The 16,059-nt window shown below is 40.4% G+C and overlaps 1 long non-coding RNA gene across 1 annotated transcript; it reads right to left on the reverse strand.

Annotated features, from left to right (window-relative positions):
• Nucleotides 1-2,735: 2,735 nt before the first annotated feature.
• On the reverse strand, nucleotides 2,736-8,068 carry LOC137151828 (uncharacterized). The gene is made up of 3 exons (XR_010919372.1): nucleotides 7,819-8,068; nucleotides 7,020-7,105; nucleotides 2,736-6,511 (listed from the first exon to the last, which is right to left on the reverse strand). It is a non-coding gene; the product is annotated as an uncharacterized lncRNA (long non-coding RNA).
• Nucleotides 8,069-16,059: the final 7,991 nt, after the last annotated feature.

Raw genomic sequence — 16,059 nt, forward strand, 5'->3', positions numbered from 1 at the left:
TTTTACCATGACAGGAAGACTTGGATTGATTTAGGTGCATCCCCTAATCAATAACATTGCTGGAGCATGGAGTCCATTGATGATCTGTGCATGTTTCTGCAACATGCGGGAAAGTCAGCGAATGATGAAAGCAGAGCCTCAGGTTCCAGGGATATACAGTGCTTTAGGGGGGGACTTGGTCGGTGGTGCTTGTGCCCTACAGAAAGAATTTATTTGAAGTTCAGGCCTTACACCTCCAAACACTGTGTGTGGAATAAGAGATATATTGGTATATGAGCTGAATACAAAAGCACAGACTCATCTGTCCTTCCATGAAAGTGAATGATCCCTCCCAAAATGCAGGTAGGAAACAGCCCAAGTGAAGATGTTTCTTTCCCAGGGAAGTTAGACAGCATCACAGACTGTAGACAGACTAATCAGGAATGCCTCTTAAAGGTTCCCCAAAACAAATAACAGACACATGCAGAAAGGAGAAAGTCCCATGGCTTGAGCTTACAGAAAATCACTTACATTTAGGTTAAAAAAAAAAGCCCCCAAAGCTCAGCACCACAACAAAGCTTGAGGTTCACATGTCTGCAGGTTTGGTTTTTGGGTTTTTTCCTTCTAAACTCTCCCTGCTACCTTCAAACGATCAAACCAGTAGGTTTTCTGAAGTTTGATTTCACATCTCTGAGGAAAGAATTGAGCCCTAGTGTGCTCTGTTCCCAGAAAAAAAACTTGTTTTATCCTCCAATGTGCACATTTCACTTGCATTCATTTCAAAGGGAGTTGCACATGTGGGTGTATCGGCAAGTACAGAATCTGGTCTTGTCTATTCAGTCCAGTGTACAGTATATTGCATAAGACCAAAAAAAAAAAAAAAAAACCACTGTTAAAAGACTGGTAAGGTTGCAAAGTCAAGAACTCAGAAGTGAGGAAATATCAGAATTAAGATTGCCTCTGCAACCTCACTGCATGGTCAGTGCAGACAGAAACTTGAGAGAATTTCACTGCCATACTCTAATAAATCTGTAAATCTAATAAATAAAACTTCCTTATTTACTTTCTCCACACAAATCATGAATTTATAGACCTCTATCCTATCTCCCCTTAGTCATCTCTTTTCCAAAATGAAAAGACCCAGTCTTATTAATATCTCCTCATATGGAAGCTGTTCTATACCCCTAACCATTTTTGTTGCCCTTTTCTGTACCTTTTTCCAAATCCAATATACCTTTTTAGAGATGGGACAATCAGATCTGCATGCAGTATTCGAGAAGTGGGTGTACTATGGATTTATAGAGAGGCAATATGATATTTTCTGTCTTATTATCTCTCCCTTTCCTAATGATTCCCAACATTCTGTTAGCATTTTTGACCACCACTGCACATTGAGTGGATGTTTTCAGAGAACTATCCACACTAATGCCAAGATCTCTTTCTTGAGTGGTAACAGCTAATTTAGAGCCCATCATTTTATATGTATAATTCAGAATATGTTTTCCAATATGCATTACTTTGCATTTATCAACATTGAATTTCATCTGCCATTTTGCTGCCCTGTCATCCAGTTTTGTGAGATCTCTTTGTAACTCTTCAAAATCTGCTTTGGACTTAACTATTTGAGTGATTCTGTAACATCTGCAAATTTTGCCGCCTCACTGTTTACCTCTTTTTCAAGATCATTTATGAATATGTTGAACAATACTGGTCCCAATACAGACCCCTGGGGGACACCACTATTTACCTCTCTCCATTCTAAAAACGGATCATTCATTTCAACACTTTATTTCCTATCTTTTAACCAGTAACTGATCCAGGAGAGGACTGTCCCTCTTATCTCATGACAGCTTACTTTGCTTAAGAGCTTTTGGTGAGGGACCTTGTCAAATGCTTTCTGAAAATCCAAGTACACTATATCCACTGGATCACCCTTGTCCACATGCTTGTTGACCCCCTCAAAAAATTCTAGTAGATTGGTGAGGCATGATTTCCCTTTACAAAAGCCATGTTGACTCTTCCCCAACAAATCGTGTTCATCTATGTGTCTGATAATGCTGTTCTTCACTATAGTTTCAACCAATTTGCCTAGTACTGAAGTTAGGTTTCTCAGCCTGTAATTGTCAAGATTGGCTCTGAAGCCTTTTTTAAAAAATTGGTGTCACATTAACTATCCTCCAGTCATCTGGTACAGAACCTGATTTAAATGATAGGTTACACACCATGGTTAGTAGATCTGCAATTTCAAATTTGAGTTCATTCAGAACTTTTGGGAGAATACCATCTGGTCCTGGTAACTTATTACTGTTTAATTTATCATTTTGTTCCAAAACCTCTTCTAATAACGCCTCAATCTGAGACAGTTCCTCAGATTTGTCAGCTAAAAAGAATGGCTCAGGTTTAGAAATCTCCCTCACATCCTCAGCCATGAAGACCGATGCAAAGAATTCATTTAGTTTCTCCACAGTGGCCTTATCTTCCTTGAGTGCTACTTTAGCATCTCAATCATCCAGTGAGGTTGTTTAGCCAGCTTCCTGAAATATAACACTGTTTTTTAACCTTCTTTAAAAGTATATGCAGGTATTTTTTATATATATGTAGTACATTTTATCACAGAATCTACTCTATATCTTTATCATTCCTTGGACCAAAAAAAAAGTGACCCAGCAGATGTGATTTTTAAAACTAAATAAAGTTGTTAACTAAGAATTTGTTAAATTGATATTAGTTTTTATAATTTTCAACAAAATGGCCCTTTTTCTGCAGTAAATTACATGCCCACATCTTTTCAAAGTCCATTTGCAAAACAAAAAACAATTAAACAAAAGAATGCTTCGAATCCTAGCAGTATCGCAAGTACTATGCAATGTAACAAAATTATTGTGCAGTTATATTGGGTTATTCTCTCATACTGCTTATCGAAATACTAGCACAGTAAATAAAGTAAAATAAAATAAAATAATAAAATAAAGCATCAATAAGACTACACCAGTGGATTTTTTGTTAACATAAAGTATTTTTAAATTCCAAGATTGAAATAAAAAAACAAAAGCTCTTTCAGTTTGTCTTCCAAAAGAGAACGCTTCTGACAGGAGAGACAAGATTATACAGAGAGTTCCTGCACTCAGTAGCAGCTGTGTTTATTGCAGCATTTATGTATCTGAAAGCTAATGTTTTAAAATTTGGAAGATGGCTGTTCATGACCAAAACATGGTGATGTCAGTCTCCCCTGACAATAGTGTGTCCTGGATCATGTCAAGTGCCATCTTCGTGGTATACAAACAAACGCCTCTGCTCTCACTGAAGCCAGGAATTGAAGCGGAATCCTCCTTGACAGACATTACAGGAACTTTTCTGGGGTTGAAAATCCTTACACATTTCAGGAACTTAATTGAAGGTTGCTCACTCTCAGTATTATTGATGTACTTCATTTTTCAGCTGAATTATCAAAAGCCAAACGAAAGAGGTGCACCAACCTGCTACTTTGATTCTGTTGTTACAGTGTTGACATTTTCAGCCCTGAGAAACCTTTGAGTGGTTTCTCCTGAAAACTAAGTATGTGTCTCAAGGAAAACAGCAGTTCTTCCATTTTCTCAAAAGCAAAGAGAGTGCACGGTCTTCGGCTATCAAATGTAGCCATTAGGTCAATGATTAGCTTGCACATTTCATTGATAAAATGCAGTGCAATCTTCACCATTAAACACTGGGTTTCTTCTCACAGCACTCTTTCCAGTTATTGCAAGGAATGTGGTGCCGAGTTACCACTGTTACAGGTTACTGTTTGGGGGCTGTCACCCAGGAATACGACCGGTTTGAAATAAAAGTACATAGCCACTATTCAGAACTTCAGATACAAAGAGAATACACACATATACACAGAATAATTACACTGAGCAATTAATCACTTTTCCATTGATACCTTACATGACATACTTTGTATAAAATGTATTGCAACTTTGTAAGACTGATGACTGCATTAGCGTAACCAGTCATTTTTATACAGCAGCTTAGTGGCATTATCTGTATCAAAACTGACCATGTTGTAAGCAATTGTGTAACATTGCACAACCTGAATGACTGCTTCAGACAAGTGCGGTGATTTGTGTTTTGCCTGGAGTCTGTCGGCAAGATAGGAGGACACCTTCCCAGTGGTATCTTTCACCAGCGGTGTGAATAAAATGTTACGTACAGAGTGGCCCTCATAGTCAAATATAACTGACACGTTACCCTTCACTCTGTTCTAAAATGTATTTCTGTCAGTGCTGTAGACATCTGTCAGTTATGCATCTTGAAGCTGGTAACCTTCTGGAATTGCACCACCATTCTTGACTCAAGTGTTTAGAAACTGGCATATGAAAGGATGGTCCATTTTAGATAACGATGTGTTTGCACTGCCGCAGGTTAAGACCCAGTCATGGACAACATCCAAGCATTCACATTGTGCTATTGTGGTTGTATTGAAACACGATGAAAATGTATGCTGCATTTTTTGTGATTCTTCCGCAGTGAAGATTTTCTCTTTAAATGCTTCTGTGATTTGATGAGATGGTTTGCAATTGTCAATTTCTTCTTGTGGTCCAGAACAATGTGCAATTTTGCAAAATAGTTTTCTGCCATCTTCATATGCCTGTCCAGGAAAATCTTTTACTCTCTCTTTTGCTGGTATATTTGCAATGTGGGACCTTTGTCATGGCATTTTGTAGCAAAATCGATCAATACTCCCTTGTCCTTCAGTGTTATCTGACATTTTTCACAGTCTTTCTCTGTTAAGGGATGATCTGCAATATTATGTGACAATGCGTGGTCATATGTTTTGTGAGTAAAATTACACAGGTGCATAATCGTGTAATTTCCTGGGGTATACAACAGGAATTATGAATTAGTGGGGTTCTAAAGGCCAGAGTCCATTCTGAGATATCGAAGGAGAAAATTTTTTTTTCCAAAATACAGTTTTACCACTACAAATAAGCTTAGCAGGAACGTATGCATAATACCTTCCAAAAGCATGGAAACATCTAGAGCTGATGAAAAAAACAAAACAGTTTTTGTGAATTTTATTTTTAAAAAATTGTCCCTTTTTATTGAAAAAATGTCAAAACACATTTCTGGCCAGCTCTAAAGATGTGAGAAACACCATCCACCTTCCCCTTTCTTGTCTTCTGCCCCCAACAAGCCCTGAGCAACCTTTCTCTTTCTCTCCTGCCCCACTGCCACACACACACACCCTCCTCAGGCAGGAGCTTTTTGCCCCTCTCCGCTTCTGAATTAGCATAGATGTTGGATCTGGTTTTTGTTTCTTTCTCTTGGTTTACACAATACAGATTGCAGCACACTTAATACTGCTGATTAGGAATTTAAAGTGTTCTCAAGTGTGCTGTAAGTCTGTGCGCAGATCAGTATGTACAACAAAACACTGTATTCAGTGGGAGTTGCACCCAGTTGTGTATAACATACACTGACTTTGAAAGATCACTGTAAGATTCTGAACTTACTGATACATCCACAGACCTATAGCTCCCTTTGAAATCAATGTGCACATGGGAAGGCAGAATTTGGCCGTTTGCCTTAACTAGTTAAGTAGCTCTTATTCAAAGTTGGAGATTAACTGGGGAAATACCTAGAGTATTATAATAGATCTCTGCACTGATTCACAAGGAAATCATTTGTGGGATTCTGGAGACACCACAGGGAGTAGGAGAACTCCAGATTTAAGGTTTTCATCAGAACTAACTGAGGGGTAAAAGGATTGAGTTAAAATAAACTTGCACTTCCCCAGACATGAACCAAACTCCAAACCTTTTTAAGTTGGCCATGTGCTAATCAGAAATCCAAGATGAAATTCATTCCATGAGTTGGAGGAAGAATGGACTAGAGAAAGGGAGTCTGTACTTGGGAACCTGACATGGAGAGGAAAAAAAAAATTCCAACTTTCTCTTGCAGATTCTCTGGTAAATTATGTGGTGGGCCAAAGTCAGGGGGGAGAGGGTAGAAGGCTGTGGGAGTGATTAGCATAAGTGAAAAATACCTTTGTTTTCTGAAACGCCTACATTTTCTGGAAATAGAAAACACAAGGACTCAATTCTGCTCTTAGAGATGTGGCATCAAACTTCAGGAAAACCTGCTGGGTTTCTATTTTGAAGTGGAGGGGTGAATTAGGGGAGGGAAAAAAAGAACTGAAACTGAAAACATTAGAACCTGAACCAGCTCAGTTGTAGTGTTGAGCTTTGGTTGTTTTTATCCTTTAAATTTAAACCTAAATGAAAGTGATTTCCTATAATCTCAAACACTGGGACTTTTCCTGTGCTTTGATCTTGGAAACCTTTAAAAGTCATCTCTGGTTTGTCTGCATGAAGTCTGTGAGGCTGTCTAACTTGTGAGTAATAGGGCCATCTTTACTTGGGCTATTTCCCTGTGCACGCTTTGGAAGCCATCACTTACTCTTTAGAAGAGACAGAGGAGTCTGTGGTTTCATATTCAGTTCATACACCAAAACATCTCTTATTCCACACACTGCATTTGGAGCTGTAAGAGACTGAGAATAGGCCCAGTGAAAATACAACCATATATCTTATGGTATTGCTTCTGCTCCTGATTTGACTAATTTCTATATCAACATAGAGCTTACAAATTGATTACACAAACACTTCTGGTGAGAATAAAAATTTGCTCAAGTATTCATGGCACTTTCCCTTTGCCTGAACAGTATTGTGAACAAAATGCTGCTTGTTCTCATAAAGCAAATTAAAAGGACCACAATAAACTAAATACATTTCCAAGTCTTCACTCATAACTTTTGCAGCATTCACCCAGCTCTGCTCCCTATAGGATTTGTTTGCTATTAGGTATTTGCTGAGAAATGGAAAGAAAAGTCATTAAATGATTGTGTATGAATTAGTAAGATTTAACTCTGTTTTAAACTGTGTTTCTGCAATTGTTAGCCTGTGTTCTAGAAAAATTGATGATGTATATACAATCGAATTCCTTTAGAGGTATATTTGAGCAACCCATTCTTTTGACCGCATAGAATTTCTAATGCTCACCACAAGTGCTGAGCCGTGAAATCAAATTCCTCTGCACAGTACGTGAGTTTGCCAAAGTTGACGTGACTTTTCCGTTTTCTTATTCTCTGATGTAAAAGAAAATAAAAGGAAAAACGGTGGTGAGTCTGATGCTTGAGCATCTTCCTCTTTTTATAGGACCATTGTTTTTAGTAGAATTGTATGAACCCTTATAAGCTTCCCTTTTCAGATCACAGCATTCCTTCTACCCATCCAGGCCCTGATTCAGGAATGCATTTAAGCATGGGCTTAAGTCCCGCTGAAGTTGATGAGACTTTTGCACATGATTGAAATTGAGTTTGCACTTAAGTACTTTTCTGAATTTGGGCTTAATGTGTGCACTCTAAATTGATGTATCAAAGGCTTCCTGTGAAGAGCGAAATCACTGGGCTCCAAAGTCGGTGTGGACGTGGGAGGGTGTTTATAGAGAAAGTGTACGTGATTTAGAATTAAGACTCTTGCTTCTTGCCTCTCTTGAAGCGATACACTTGGCTGCTGCGCTGTTTCTGTTAAATGCTGTTAATCTGCCTTTCCAGTGTTCTGTGGAAAGGGGGGGCTCAAGGAACTTGCAATAGCTCTGCTCTGTTCTGAGTCCGGTTCCAACTTACTGTGCACAACGGTAGGGGCTTCCCAGTGTCCCGTCTAAACTCTGTCTGGGAAGCTCAGCCCTTAAAGGCACAGTCCCAATACCATGTCTTCCCCTCCCAGCCAGAATGTAATAAAAACCCATTAGTAACACACAGTTACAAAAACTTACATCCAAACTAATAATGAAACGTACCAAAAATGTTCGATCAATCTTGGAGGTGCACTTTGCTGTCATTTGGCCTGCAGGGCTCGCCGAGAACATCAGCACTACGGCTCTCAGGAGGTATCAAGTCCACTTGTTCCTGGGGCTCTGTCGTTTCAACCTGCTCTGTTGTTGCCTGTCTGAGATTCCCAGGCAAACATCAGACTCCGTGCCCTTCATCTCCCTCCCTTCTGGGATTTGAAAAAGGTGCCACCTATTACTCCATAGTATATATATCTGTCTGGGGTGACAACTTCCCACGGCTGCAGAGCTACCTCTTGTGATACCAATCCTGTTTGTGACCATTGTTTCCCATCACATGGTGTCATTTTCCTGAAGTGATGACAGCTCCCATGACCCCAAGTCCCATTGATTTGTTTTGCCTGTCTGTCTCTTTATCCAGCTGCACGTTCCCAGTAACTCTCTCTAACAGAACAGACATTCTTGTGCTGAATTTTCAGTTTGCCACCTGGTGACAACTCGTGCTTCACTGCTACCTTTCTGTAATTTAACAATGCTAAATACAGATCCGAGTCTGACTCCACATCCTTTTTCAACAGGTCACTTTGTTGTTTTCACACTGCTTAAACTCATGCCCACTAAACTGTGGCATGTTGTCAGATATACTGTCTAGTAAAGCAGATTCACTCTGCACAATCACCTCTTTAGCTGTAGTATCTTATAGTAAGGCTATCTCAGCGAAGTAAGAAGAATAGTCTAGATGTAAACAAATCAATGCCTATTTTGCTCCAAGGCAGAGTTTGGGGGTGATTTTTCCTGCACAACCAGCATGGGTCCTTTTCCCTGATTTGCCTTGAGTTTTTGGCATAAACAAGCATTGACAGCTTCCTGAGTGTCACTGTTCATGTGTATAAAATGTCTGTATACAAATGTCTGTATAAAATGTCTCTAGACCTTCTCTTAGATTTTTTTTCAATCCCTAGGTGATCTTCATGTATTCTTTTAACATACTTTTCTATAACACCTTAAGACTCACCATCCTTGGGCCTCTAAACAAAATCCCATCTAGTACTGAGAACTCCCCCTTATACTGATAATAAGGGCTGAGAATATGCTGTCCCGGACACCATGTGCTAATAGTCTTAATTACTTTCTGCACAGTCTCATCCAGAGCAGTAGCTCTGGCAATCACAGTCCATATTTCATCTGCGCTTGGACAGGTTTTGTTTTTTATCGGATTCACATGTACAAAATCCAGCTCTGGACTTTGCTTCATTCCACTTTTGTCAAATCCTCTAGACAGTGTGTCTGCAACCACCAAATGTCTCCCAAGTGTGTATTCAATTTGCAAATCATATCTTTGTAGCTGCCAAAAATAATCTGTGTATTCTTGGGGAGGTTGCCAGGACCCTTTCAGCAATGGCAATAAATGGTTTCTGGTCCATTTCAGCTGACACAGCTTCCCATATATAGACATGAAACTTTCACATCTATGGACTAAGGCCAAAGCCTCCTTCTCTATCTGAGCCTGTTGATCCTCCATTTTTGTTAATACTCAGTACTAATCAGCATCTAGTTTTGTAAGAGGTCTGAGCCAATACCTTTTTTGGAGGAGTTCTATGGACAACCTGGTTTTGCACTCACTGTCACAGTACCTCTGGACTGGGGCCTCTTTAATTAACTCCTTCCATTCCCCAAACTCTATGAAGATTTGCATCCCATGTCCATTGGATGTCTGTACAGTAGCACTCTCAGGCAGCTAGATGAGTCGCAAATTTCCCTACATAGCTCACCCTTCCAAGCGAAATGTGTACCCCTTCCTTAGCTGTTGGGGCAGGCATGTTGGTGATGGCCTCAGCCTTACCGTAATCTATCTGTACATCCTGCTGCATTAACTTGTCCCTGGCTATGTTATTTCTGTTGCATGGAATTTACATTTTTGTATGGTTAGCTTTAGCCCCGTAGCTGGGGTTCTTTCTAAAGCTGCTCAGAGCCTCCAGTGATGCTTCGCTTCTGTTTTTCCCCAAATCAAAATGTCATTTATGCAAATCTTACCACTCTCTATGCTAACAACATTTTGTGGTGTTTTCTGGTGAAACACCTTGGGTGCCAAACACAACCCAAATGGCATGCTGTGAAAACCGGGTCTCCGAAGGAGGGTGTTGAATAGGCACAAACACGGGCTCTCTTTTTCTAAGGGCGCCTGCCAGAAACTTGAGGCTGCATCAGCTGGCTTTTCCCCCAAATTACTCCCCATGGAGATAGTGGAAAATATTCCCTTTTCACATATTTAATTCTTTTGGGTCTATACATCAGCAAAAGGTTCTGTCTGTTTTTCTTCAGTGACCAACAAGTGTTACTCACTCTGTTGGTTTTTCTACTTGCTGGATGATTCACAGAGAATTGAACCCATCCAACTCCTCTCTTAGCCTCTGGCTTAGGGCTAGGGAAACTTCTAGGGGCATGGATTATGGGGCAGGCGGGCTCTTTTAGCTCTATTTGGTGCTCTGTTGCAAGCTTTCCTACCCCCTAGGCAGATGTCCTCAAACTGTTCCTCAATTGTTTGAGTCCCTTGCCCTTCCAAAGAATGCACCCCCTTGAGGGAGACCTTGGAAGTGACACGTTTTTAACCCAATAATGGGTGTGCGTTCCCCTGTTAAAAATGGTATCTTTTCCAGTCTATTTACCCATACATTTAGTTCACAGATGCCTTTAGTGGGGATAAGCTCACCATTGAAAGCCCTGAGTTTTACCCTTTTTATGCCAGTACCTGTGGCTTTTTTTTTGGTGTTAAAAACATTGTTGGCTTGTGCACTAATGTCCACCTTAAAATTAATGCCCCACTTGCTTTCAGGCTCATAGTCCAATCACCTGCAGCTGCAATGTTGTCAGCGTTCCCAGGAAGAATTCATCTGCCCCAGCAGCGCTGTTGTCATGCTCTGTGTCCAAACTGTGCACACTCTGCCATGCTGCTTGCCTACTCTTGCAACGTGATGTTATCCATTGTAGTTCTCGCGTCTTTACCCATATACTGGGCATTGTCTCGGCTTGTGTTGGTTGCCACAGCACATGCAGCTCCAGGTGCTGTTTTTGCTGGACTCCGAGTTTGAGCTCCACATGCCTTTCTGCCTCACATCTCATTTTCTTATGATATTTTGGATCCTCAATCTTGTCTACAGTATCAGAGCGCTGTCCACCCTCCAGAGGCTTCCTTCTGGACTGGGTGACGCCCTGAGCTTGGAAATTCTAATTGCGTTATTAAGGATTAATTCTGGGTATCCCAGTAGTGTCTCTGACATTTTTGTTCCAGATTCCAGTTGTGATCTGGTCTCTTAGGAGGAAATCACTTAAATTTCCCCCTCCCTCCCTCCCCCCCCCCCCCCCACACACACACACACACAACTGTAAGGTTGGTTCTTCAGTTTTAGGTCAGTCACAAATTCAATCTCTGATATGTACTCTGGTTTAAAAACCTCTCTCTTAGATGTTTCAATTTTACATGGAATGCAGTTACTCCTCAAATGTCTGGAATAGTGTTTGTTAGCCTCCTCTGCCTGAGTTAACTAAACACATCAGGTGCTTCAGCACCAGCTATTGTCAGACATAAGGCTACCTATCTCTATAGTCCAGCTGTGCCTATTTTTTCTAGCATGCATTGCTTGTAGATACAGAGAGAAGCGCTGTTTAATCCTTCTCCAGCTGTCTTCCACACTTCCAGAGTTCCATCTCTGATGGATGGGGCTTTTAACTGCTCTATTCATCTACTCAGGCTGTTGTTTTAGGCCTGATCTACACTTCCCTTAAAATTCGGCAGCTGTCGATGGGAGTTACGTAAGCGATGCAGAGTAGCTTACATGACTCCCATTGACTTCTTAACTTCCGCTGTGTGCGGAGTCTTCACTGCGCTGCGCCACTTGAGGGGATGGTTTTAGCAAGTCGACTTCTGGATCGATTGAGCGGGTCTTCACTGACCACTCAATTGATCTGGATAGATTGATCTGATGGCAACGAATTTGCTGCTGTCCATGAAGACATGCCCCCAATGCCTCTTTATTCCCAGTATTATCATGCGGCGCTCAGTAATGCTCAAGGAAGTTGCAAGTGTCTGGTTCCAGCTGGCTGTACATAATGACAAGAGTTTCACAGTGCCCCTCCCAGATTTTCTGTTTGGGAAGCTCAGCCCTTAAAGGCACAGTCCCTAATACCGCACCTGTTCACAGGGTGAAACTGTCAGTGATACAATTTTAATGTGACTACATCTCCTATGCGCCCTGCCTTCAGACACACCTGCAGATTGTAGCAGCACCTTCTGCAAGATGGCCATGGCTTCACCATGCAGTCTGCCTCTCTAGGACTGGTGGAGACCAGCCTTGCCTTTCTCAGGGCAGCTTTGAGCCCTAAGTAACCACCGCAGCGTCTGCATTCATTGTCTGGAATTTCTTTTTACTTTTAATATAGTAAAAGCAAAACTGATTTTTAATCATTTAAATTTAAAATGAAAGTGAGACAATGTCCTTTACAGCTCAAAAAGGTTTGCCAGTACCATATTAGTATACAGCGGGTGTGCTTAGATTCACAATAATATTTTCAAGTGCCAAACTTGTTGGCCCAATCCTGTTTTCATGAAATACGTGAAAGAACAGAGCCACAAACACCCCCCTCTTCCACCACACACACTTTCTACCAAGAGGCACTTCAGCCTGACACATTGTAACTTTAATCAAAAGCTAAAACCTCAACTGACTCTTATCGGTCTACCCTTTGAAATGTTCACTTCAGTCTTTTTAAAATATCCATTGACTGCATAATAATTCAAGTCTGGCTGTACTTTGTATCATTCTATTTGGTTTAAGGTGGTTTGTAAAACCACTCCACTGACCATTTTAATCTGTTAATTTTATCCACTTTCAATATATTTGTAAACACCCTATTTTAAGTATAAGAAGCCACACTGTGAAATATAATATACCTACCTAATTGTGAAAGACACTGGCAAAAATGAAATAATGTTTGCTTTAAAAATAATATGTGAATTCTTCAACTAGGAGCTGGCACTGAGTGATTGAAGGGTGAATGGCTGAGCAATTGACGTGAGTGTAGACAGGGAGAGTGATTGAACAATTGGTCTCAGTAAGGGATGTTGAAACACGATGAAGAAAACACCAGCCTCACCTAAAATGTTTGAGGGAAGAAGAAAGGAGCGAAGATAATAACTTTTACCACTCAACTGGCCGAAGAAGAGTCCACCCTGATAACTTTGGAGTCAGCCCACTTCAAAGAACAAAATATGATCAGGCTTGCAACAATGTGGGTGATTAAGGATCACACGAAATGCAGATACAGGATGGCAGAGCAAAAACCCATAGACTTACATAAGATCTTTTTCCTATAAAATGGGATAGAAAGATGAAGACTGGAGGTTCGGGTCTACATCACCACACCAGCCAGGAGTACCGATGTGCATCGACAGAACCTTGCTCCTCACCCTCGTGCTACAGTCACCTGGCCAGTGATTACCACAAGCACCAAGAGGCTGGTAACTATAACATCTGTGAGACCTCTATGTATGTTTGTCTGTCTCCCTGTCTGTGTGTATGAGTGTGAATGAAAGTACCAATTGAAACGTGTGTCAATGAAGTATACTTTATTAACAAGAGTCTCTGTATTTGTAATCACAAAGTAAAGCACAATATTGATATTGCTACAATGTTGATACCGTTTTCTTGGTATTTTCATTATTGATACTATTTCACTAAGTAAAGCACAATATTGATGTTGTTACAGTGTTGATACTGTTTTCTTGGTATTTTCATTATTGATACTATTTACCAACTTTTTGTATTCACAATAGACATGGCTTGTTGCCTTATCCCCTGAAAACGATCCTGTGATATTTGTTATTTGAATAACAAAGTGACATAGGAGCTTACGTCTCACTGAAAATCAGTGAGACTTAGGGTCCTGTGGGTGATGTACTGAAAACTGTATTAAAATTGTAAACTATAATTTTAACTGGTCAGGGGGGTTTCTTGGTCCTGTTTGTGGAAGGATGTGATCTGGCTTAGGGAAGGATGTGATCTGGCCTAGCACTCTAGCAGCAATCAGTCTGCAGGCAGACAGCCTAGAGTAAGGTAAGGTGATTTCTGTGTGTCTGTTTCAGGGAGCAGCCTGCTTTGTCTCTCTCTGATTTTGAGTTCTTGTGTGTTAGCATTCTGAATTCTAAGAAGTAAAGTTATGTTGCAAACTTCCAGCAAGAGTATTTTATGTTCTTATCTGACTCCTCTCTGTATTCTGTGACCATAATTCTTAACCATTTTTGAAAATGATACTTAGTCTCCTAAACTGCTTAGGCACTTTTGAAAACTGTATCCTAGATTCCTTCAAGCCTTGAGGGCAATAAAACATGAGATGGTGTGTGGCTATATTGGATGGTTGTAGCCCTAAAGGGCTATAATAGACAAGTAAGGTCATACTGGATACACAAAGGAAAAGAGGATAGTTTTGTGACTAGGGCAGTAGACTAGAACTCAGGATACCCATGTTTTTGGTGAGTTTATTTTATTATTTTTTTAAATTCCTCTGAAGTGCCATGAACGAATTTCTGTCCTTTTAAACTATTGTTACCAATGGTCTGTATTTATGTACCATGCTGATGATCCATAGGTAGATTGCAAATTTACAGGAAAAAATAAAAGTAAACTAATCAACAAAATGCTGTTCTAAAAATCCACCAACCGCCATATAAATAGTCCTAATTAATTCTTAGTTTGTGGGTGTTTGCTTTGACTCCAAGCTCCTCCAGCCCACTTCAGCTACTTGAATCCTTAACAGAATAGTTGTATATTGTGCCTGGTCAAACATCTGACTTCCATATGGCGCTAGCATGTGGCCAGTTATCAAAATAAAATTTTGATTTGTTTACAATACAGTGGGTCCAATTGACCCCGTCTTACTCCAGTTCTATGCTGGCATAATGCTATTGAAATCAAAGAGTTACACAGAGGAAAAACCAGAGCAACACAGTGGTGAATCAGGCCTGATGTTCATACTTAATTCATTTGTGTTATAACTGTTGTTATTGGAGGTCAATGGGTAATTCATTATTTACACAGACAGAGATGTAAACATACAGGCCATTTAACAAAACAAATAAAGAGGGAAGAGCTGTGCCTTGAAAAGGATTTAACCTGTGCGGTGCTGAGCATCTCTGCATGGGTGCGCTGAGCTGTCACTGGAGCCAATAGCAGTTGTATATAGCTGGGTAACAAATTAATTTTGTGGTTTGCTGGCAATTCTAAAAAATGGGGGAAAAATCAGTTTCAAGTCAAAATAAAAACCAACATTTTTCAAAATTTTGTCACATTGAAAAGTCGAAAAAAAAATCATTTGGGGTTGACTGTTTCATTTTCACAAAATCAAAATGTTTTGTTTCAATTTTGACCATTGCATTATTCAACTTTAATAAATTGAAAGGAAATTCTGAAATGAAAGCTCATTTTGAACCCCAAAAAATCAAAACATTTCATTTTTTAAAAAGTTCAAACAATATCTTTTTTCTGACTTTTTAAAAGTTTTTTTGGTTTGTTTCAAGATAAAGCAATTTGGCAAAATCAACAGGAATTCGCTAAATGTTTCAGTATTGCTGAATCGGGGGGTGGGGGAGCGGGGGGTTGGCTGAAAAAAAGTTCATAAGATTCAAAAAACTCTTCCCAGCCCTTGAGTTGTGTGCTCAGGACCTCCCAGAAAGTGGTCAGCACCTCACAGGATGGGTTTTTAATGGAGGCAAAATGCAGAGCAATGTTTTAAGCACAGGAGGGCATGCACACCTCATTGATATTAGACAAAGCATTCACAGAGGGGGATTGGGAGAGGTAGTGGAAGACTGTTCCAAATGTAGGGGGAAGCAAGATGGATAATGCAAAGCTGAGGGGCAGATGAAAAGGAAGGAAACAGCAAGGCAAGAGGTCTGGGTGGTGCCTGGAGGCAGGAAGGGGAAGAGAGGGTGGAATTGAAAGTGGTGGGATGAGATTCAGAAGGGCCATTAATTGATTACAGGGGCCATGTGAGCATTAACAGTGTTTTGGTCCAATTTTAGACCACTGTGAAACAATGTTTCCTCTCCTGTGTGGCCACAGAGAGACTGCCACATATGGTGGTACCAGCTTGCCGTACTGTTGGAGCCCTCAACCAGCCAATCAGGTTGTTCCCTTAGCCTTTGTAATAAAAACCATTTCCAAGCAGTGTGGCGACGTCAGGATGCAGCCTGAAGGG

Source organism: Emydura macquarii, unplaced genomic scaffold (genome assembly GCF_026122565.2).
Source record: "Emydura macquarii macquarii isolate MOO-44397 ecotype Brisbane River unplaced genomic scaffold, CSIRO-AGI_Emac_v2 contig_1119, whole genome shotgun sequence".
In the NCBI taxonomy this organism is placed as follows: domain Eukaryota; kingdom Metazoa; phylum Chordata; order Testudines; family Chelidae; genus Emydura; species Emydura macquarii.